The sequence below is a fragment of the Saccopteryx leptura genome, chromosome 13 (assembly GCF_036850995.1).
Source record: "Saccopteryx leptura isolate mSacLep1 chromosome 13, mSacLep1_pri_phased_curated, whole genome shotgun sequence".
Lineage (NCBI taxonomy): Eukaryota > Metazoa > Chordata > Mammalia > Chiroptera > Emballonuridae > Saccopteryx > Saccopteryx leptura.
In genome coordinates, this window is record NC_089515.1 from 11,998,300 (window position 1) to 12,006,526 (window position 8,227).

Below are 8,227 nucleotides of genomic sequence, written 5' to 3' on the forward strand. Positions count from 1 at the left end.
CAAGCTTGAGTATATCGATAGAGAAGCAAATAAAGGTGAATCGATATTGCTTCTAGAAAGTTCAGGCATTTTGACTGTTTCTGTACAAAATATCTCTTACAGTTGCAGACCCTCTCCAACCTTCTAAGTGGCTCACGTGAAAATAAGTCGGGACCCCACTGGCCCGTGGGAACAACGAGGTGCGTTGGGGAGACCCCAGCTGCAGCTCAGGTGCCTCCAGTCCACTCCGGGGCGTCCCTTCTGGCTGTCGGTGGGGAGCTGAGCCCAGCGATCCCGAGGAGACGCTGAGCGCTGACTTGACATCTGGGGGGGTCACAGAAGTTCCTGGCAGGTGGTCGAGGACCCTGTATCTCTGTAGGAGTACGTCAGCAGAAGGAAGAGCACAGCTGTGAATGATACAGCTGAGGGGTCCTTCTCCCCCACCCTCGCCACCAGGTGTCAGGTGTGCAGAGCAGGGAAGGTGCCAGAGCCAGGAGACTACGGCTCCCAGTCCTTCGCTGGAGCCCGGAGTGCCTGGAAGCCTGACCCAGGCAGACATAGGAATCGCAAGGCACTTGTCCTAAAGCCTGTGTCCCAGGAGCAGGGACCACAGTGTTGGGAAGGTCAGCTGTCCCTTGTCCATGCAGGAGAGCGTCCCTGCCGCACCAGCCCTCCTGGCTGCCAGCCCCTGCCCCCTTCCCTGCCCCCACTCCCAGCCACCACCACCCTCCCCTTTCTTCTCTTTCTCACTCCTTTTCTTCTAAAAGTTAATTGCAACTTTTTTCTCAGCGCTCTGATCTGGATAAGCCACATCTCATTAGAAAAAGATTTAGCTGGAGCCAAAGCAGGCTGGAGAAGGAATCCCTAATCAACAGAGAAAAGATTTGGGTGTAACTGCTCTCTCTCCCGCAGCCCTGGCCCCCTCCAATCTCTCTCCGCTCATTAATCTGAAAAGAAAGTCACAGTTCTATGTCTCGGTGTTCAAGTATCTGCTGCTGCGGCAAATGCACCCAAGCGCTTGGGTTTTCTTTTGTGGAGGTTGGAGAGCTTTGGCTGGTGGGGTCTGTGGGAGAGTGAAGGCACCTTCATTGGGGGAGTAAAACTTTCTGGGGTGAGTGTGTGTGTGTGTGAAGAGCTTTGGTTTTTAGGGAAGCTTTGTGTGGGTGCGTGAACGCTGTGGTTGTTGGCGTGTGTATGTGAAGTGCTTTGATTACTGCGGTGTGTGTGTGTGCATATATAAAGCTCTGGTTGATTGGGGGATGAAAGCTCTTGGTGTGTGTGTGTGAGTGTAAGCACACTGGTTGTTGGGTGCGTGTATGCAAAGAGCCGTGGTTCTCGGGGTACGTGTGTTTGTGGGTGTGAAACGCTCTGGGTGTGGGGATAGGGTTGCGAAGTGTTGGGTGAAAGCCGTTCAGCTGCCGGCACGTGGGTGTGAAGAGGTTTGGTTGTTGAGGGTGCGTGTGTAGCTTCATTTGCGTGTGTCTGTGGGTGTGTTGCTTTGTTTATTGCGTGCATGTGTGTTCACAGGGCTTAGCAAGTAGCCCCTTTGTCTTTTCCTCTCACCCAATTAAATCCCACCAGAGGCTTAAATGGTGATACGCGGAAAATTAATTTTAGAGCGAACCATCTCCCCAGGTATGGAACCCGGGCCCTCAAACACCCAGCAGTGAAATGACACAGCATTTTCATGCTTTTCCTCAAGGTTTGGAAATGATCGACAATGACCAGGCATTCCTTTGTAATCATGGAGCAGGAGAAAGGATATTTTAATTCATTTATTTTTTAATTAAAAAAGTCCTGCGTGCTCAGAAAAGAAGAAAAGCAGTGATACCCAGTCCTGGTAGCACGTGACTACGACAAGGGGCTAGATCGTGAAGAGTCCACCTCTCTTGCACCCCTGTCCCCCGTTCCCCTCCCAAATTGTCCCCGCCGATCATTCTGTACTACCCCAAAGACAGGCCGTGCACTCCTGGCTCGCAGTAGTCGGCTCCTTGCTTCTTTCGCTTAACAAAATACACCCGAGTTGTTCTCTAGCACCATAGACTTGCATTAATGTTGTGTTTTGAATTTGTAAAGTGAGTTAACTGGAAAGCAGGGATAGCGCCCAAGTGCCACAGGACCAGACCTCTGGGTCCCAGGACCCCTCAGGGCAAGGAGGACAGTTTCTCCCCCTCTCCTGTCACCTTCCCCCAGTCTCCACTCTCCATCCTAACTGGGCCTCAGTCTGCTGTGCGTTGTGACAAATGGTCCTGCCGCACCAAAGACAAATGGACACAAATATTTGCAGAGGATGCACAAGTCCTGTTTGTGGTGCCGGAGGAATCGGTTCTGGGGAGGGAAGGTGATCAAAGGCACCCAGTGACCTGCTTAGAGCAGAGAGGGGCCAGGGCTGATTACCTCCCAGTGCAAAGCCCAAACTCAAACCTTCCGGACCCGTCAGGTCCCAGCAGATTATCTGCAGGCTACAGTGAAGACGGCCTGCCCAGCCAAGGTGTAAATGCACCTACACTTAAATCACAGCGCCGTGTGCTCAGAATGTTTACCGAGACCTATAAAGTCCAGCACAGTAGCCACTTGGCCAGGTGTGCTTATTAAGCATTTGAAACATGGCTATCCAAACTGAGATGTGTTATAAGTATAAAAGACACAACAGCTATTGAAGACTTGAACAAAAATCAGATGTGAAGTACCTCATTAATAATCACATATTAATTAGATATCGAAATGATAATAGTTTGAATATACTGGTTAAATGAAACAAATTATGAAAATTAATAAGGGTGCATAATGTCAAGTGATTTGGCTCACCTGTTTCCTTTCCATTGTTTTAATATGACTACTAGAAAATTTAAAATTACACACGTGGCTTGCATTTGTGGCTCCCATTATATTTGTGTTGGACAGCCTACTCCACAATATAATACACCCTTCCATGAATAGGGCTATCCCCATTTTACTGAGGAACAAACCAACTCAGAGCTTGAGTGTCTTGACCAAGAACAGTAGCTAATGAGCTTCAGAAGCCCAAATTCACATCATGAGAGGCCAGTAATCCCAGCTGGACCATCTCCTAGTTGACGAAGCTACAAAAAACAAGAGATGTATTGTTCTTTTGATGAGGTCTTATAAGAAGTGTTTAGGGCCAGCAAGGACTGGAGCAAATTTGGAATCTGGAAAGACAACATAAAAGCCTGTGACTCAGGGATTAAGAGGACCTCCCAACACTCACTGGGAATGTTAGGATGCAGGACAATTCTCGGTGCATAGCGCTCAGGTGGGCTTCTCAGCTCTCTGTGTGAACTTGGGCCAGTCTCTTCCCATCGCTGGGCCTCCGATTCTCCATCTGTGAACAGAGGGGGCTGGATTAAGTGCTCTCTGAGGTTTGTCAGGATCCATGGTGCACTCAGCAGATTTCTCCCTCCTAGTGGCTAAGAGGGAGCTTGAGAGGAACGTCCAGGGTTCCTAGGTGAGTGACACCTGTCTGTGTCATCGGTGAGATGGGGACAAGAACAGTGTGGACTTCAGGTAGTTGCTCTGAGGATTGCTGAGACAATGCAGGCAATGCACTTAGCACATGCCTGGCCCACAAGTGCCCAATAAACACTAGCTCTTGTTCCTGTAGCAGTATCCAGGTGGACCAGCTGGCTTGGATATTTCTGGGTCAGCAGACTCAGACTCACTCAGACCTTACCTGTCTTGGAGCCTCCCCTAACCTGACCTACACCAATGCCGCGTTTGTTCTAAGGCAGGTTCCCTTGGACTCGGCTTGGAAGGGTTTGTTACAGCTGCAACTCAGTATCCAGGCTGCATGGCTAACAGGAGTGCCCGGGAAGAGGATGGTTGGCACCCAGGGAACAGCGTTGCGGTGGGAGACTCGAGGTTCTCGGAACAGAGCATCTTCCGTATTCAGAGGAAGATGGGAAACTTCCACCCCTGCCCCCAGGCGACGTGTTAGTTCTTAGTGTTACTTTTTTCCCTCCATGATAGTAGCCACATGTCACTCCTTCTTCCTTGGAGGAGGGCTGCAGGTTCATGGCCATAGGCCTCCTACACCCCTTTTTCCCACCGTGGGAAGACTCTGACCTCGGTTCTTCTTAACAGCTGGTTTCATTTTTTTACCCCTGAGTTGTGGGTAAACAGCCTACTGTATTAGATAAAGGCTGTATCAGCACAGCAGCTCACCTCCTACTTCGAAGGTCTTTCTCACGAATACAAGTCTGCGGGTGAGAGTAAGTTGAACTTGGTTTTGTCTCCCGGGTTATTTTAGACTTAATTGGGAGGAACCTTGGGTTCATAGGCTCCCAGCTGTCTCTGGTGTTCTTTGGCTGCCATCTGCTGGGTAGTCTAGGTATGGCATGGTCTCCTTGGCAGGCAGGCTATTTCACCAGCGGTGAAAGGTTCCAATCAAAATATATATATACAGGCCCTGGCCGGTTGGCTCAGTGGTGGAGCGTCGGCCTGGCGTACGGAAGTCCCGGGTTAGATTCCCGGCCAGGGCACACAGGAGAGGCGCCCATCTACTTCTCCACCCCTCCCCCTCTCCTTCATCTCTGTCTCTCTCTCTTCCCCTCCCGCAGGCGAGACTCCATTGGAGCAAAAGATGGCCCAGGCGCTGGGGGTGGCTCCTTGGCCTCTGCCCCAGGCGCTAGAGTGGCTCTGGTCACGACAGAGTGATGCCCCGGATGGGCAGAGCATCTCCCCCTGGTGGGCGTGCCGGGTGGATCCCGGTCCGGCGCATGCGGGAGTCTGACTGCCTCCCCGTTTCCAACTTCAGAAAAATACAAAAAAAAAACAAAAAAAAAAACACGAAAACAAAATATATATACAATGTATATATACAAATATATATAAATATGTATATTTATTGAACAGGAATTTTGTGCCAGGCACAGTTCTAGGTACTTGATTTCATCAGAAAACAAAAATGCCCAATATTTTTGTTCTTTGGGAGCTTATATTCTTGCAGAGGATAACAGGCAATCAACAATGACCATAATAAAGAATACCATATGTTAGAGTGATAAATGCATGGGGAAAAAAATGAAAAATCAGAACATGTAAGGGAATAAAAAGTTTTGGGTGGGGGAAAGTGAGTTGCAGTTTTAAATAGTTTTCAGGGTCAGCCTTATTGAGAAGGTGACTTTTGAATAAAGGCTTGAAGAAAACGAAAGACTTTGCCATGGAGGAAAAGTATACCTAGCAGAATGGATGGAAGTGCAAAGGCCCTGGGGTAGGAATGTGCTCTGCGCATTCAGGAAATACCATGTAGGCCAGGGTAGCTTGATAGAGTGAGCCAGGGAAGCGACATCAGAGAGGTGATCAGAAAGAAAGAGAGGGGCTGGACAGTACGGGGTCTTGAAGGATGTTGTTAAAGGATCTTGGCTGTCTTGATTGGCTTGGGCAGCCATAACAAAACACCACAGGCTGGGTGGCTTACACACAGACATTTACTTCTCACATTTCTGGAGGCTGGGAAGTCCACGATCAAGGTAGCAGCCTATTCAGCTGCAGGTGAGAGCCCACTTCCTGTCTTGTGAAGGGCTAACCTGTTGCTGCACTCACACAGCCTTTCCTCAGGTCCTTCCTGTCTTGTTTTTATAAGGCCACTAATTCCACTGTGAGAGCCCCATCTTCGTGACCTAATTTAACTCTAATTACTTCCCAAAAGCTCCATCTCCAAATGTCATCACAGCAGGGATAAATTGGGGGGGGGGGTGCAGTCCATTACACTGGCTTTCAGTTTAGAGATGTTGTTCTGGGGTCCGGAGACGCAGCCAAGGCTGCCGCACTGTGCCAAGCCATCTGGAAAACGCTCTCAAAAACGCAAGCCATTCTCTTCACTCACTCAGTGAATATGGAATGAAATGAGAACAATAAAGTCAAACCCCGTGTGTCGAAGGTGATGAGAGAGAGAGGGGAGCCTGTGAGTGTGAGCATGGGAGCGAGTATGTGAAGGTGTGTTTGTTGTGTGTGGCGGTGTGAGTATGCGTGTGCAATACTGAGCAAACACTTACTGAGTGACTGAAAGCTCCATTTTTTTAATGCTGATGCCCCTTCAAACAACAACTACAAAAACAACTGGCATCACAAGCCTGCTTTCTCAACACCTGTTCGCTGAGACGAGTGAGTCTTCTGCCGAGCCCCTCTCGCCCTCCTCCCCACCCGCCTCGGCCCAGACCTGGGACTGGGTCCTCTTGGCACGTTAACATACAGCATGCTGTACTTCCTCCACCTTTCTCCTCGCCTTCTGCAGAGGGTGCAGAGTTGGGCACGACCTGCCACAGCCCTGCCCGGAGGAGATGACCATCTCCTGGAACCCCCAAATCATGACTAGACTCAGTTGTCCAGTAGATGGAGGTAAGAGGCTTTTGAGCCCTGGAGGCCCAGTGTGTGGCTTTCCATCCCGTGGCTGCCACTTCCCGACTCGGGGCGGGTGGCGAGTGCTTCAACATCTCGCTTGCTGCTCCTATGGGAAGGTTAGTGCCCATCTCAAGGGGCATTTGAGGGAACTAAAGGGATCTGTCACTCATGTTCCTGATATTTACTAAGCACCTATTTTGTGCCAGGTGCTGGCTAGGAGCTGTGAGCATGATAATGAACTCCCACGTGTGTGTATTCTAGTAGGATGTCATGTTAACTGGCATTGTTTAAGGAGCACTTTCCAAAGCAGGTGTTCAAGTGTCTTAGATGCACATATCCACTGTGCTCCCAGCTGTTAAAATCATGTGTATCTATGTGTCTCTGTGTGTACATACATAAACATGCATGTCTTTAAAGAATGGAGAATGCCTATGAATATTGAGATACTGCATAAATACCATTTAGGTTTATTCAAAAAACGCAAATTATGTTATATAATTTTTAACATATATCTTAATAGTAACGCTATTAAAACATTTACCAGAAATTTATACACTAACAGCTTCAAAATAATGTTCCCTGGAGGAGGGAGGGAAAATGGGGTATGAAACCAGATGTTTAGCCACATCTGTAACATTTTATTTGTCTGTAAGAAAAAACCTGAAGGCCCTGGCCAGTTGGCTCAGTGGTAGAGCATCGACCTGGCATGCAGGAGTCCTGGGTTCGATTCCTGACCAGAGCACACAGGAGAAGCGCCCATCTGCTTCTCCACCCCTCCCCCTCTCCTTCCTCTCTGTCTCTCTCTTCCCCTCCCGCAGCCAAGGCTCCCTTGGAGTAAAGTTGGCCTGGGCTCTGAGATGGCCATGGCCTCTGCCTCAGGCGCTAGAATGGCCCTGGTTGCAACAGAGCAACACCCCAGATGGGCAGAGCATCGCCCCCTGGTGGGCAATGCCAGGTGGATCCCGGTCAGGCGCATGCGGGAGTCTGTCTGACTGCCTCCCCCTTTCCAACTTCAGAAAAATACAAAAAAAAAAAAAAAGAAAAATCCTGAAGCAAATATAGCAAAATAACTTCTAAAGAATATTTGGAGATATATTTTATTTACTAAATACAAATACTAATCCTAAATTACAAGGATTCTTTCTGTATTACCGATCAGTAAACTGAGGCTTAGTGAGGACTGCATATCTAACTTTGAAGTTTTAGCTCATTAAACCATCCAGTGTCCTGAACATATGTGAATGCATAGCTGATTCTATTTGCTAATTTTTTTGAGGATTTATGTATCCAAATTTATAAAAGATACTGGACTCTAGTTTTATCTTTTTATTCTTCCACTTGATGTTTTTAGAGCAGTTCTGGGTTCACAGCAAAATTGAGTAGGAAGCACAGAGAGTTCCCATATACCCCTCGTCCCCAACCCTCCCCTGGTATCAGCATCCTCACCAGGGTGATATTGTCTGTAAGAAAAAACCCGAAGCAAATATAGCTAATTAACTTCTAAAGAATATTTGGAGATATATTTCATTTACTAAATATAAATACTAATCCTAAATTACAAGGATTCTTCCTGTATCATCGACAACTGATGGGCCTACATTGACACATCATGATTGCCCAAAGTGTGCAGCGTACATTAGAGTTCACTCTTGGTATCACACACGCTTTGGGTTTGGACAAATGTAGGGGACATGTATTCACCATAGTAGTATTGTACAAAATAGCTGCACTGGCCCCCAAATCCTCTGTGCTCTGCCTATTTATCCCACCTTTCCTCCTAACCCCTGGCAACCACTGATCTTTTTTTTCTTTTAATCTTTTTACCCACTTCATAGTTTTGCCTTTTTCAGAATGTCCTATAGTTTGAATCATATACTATGTAGCCTTT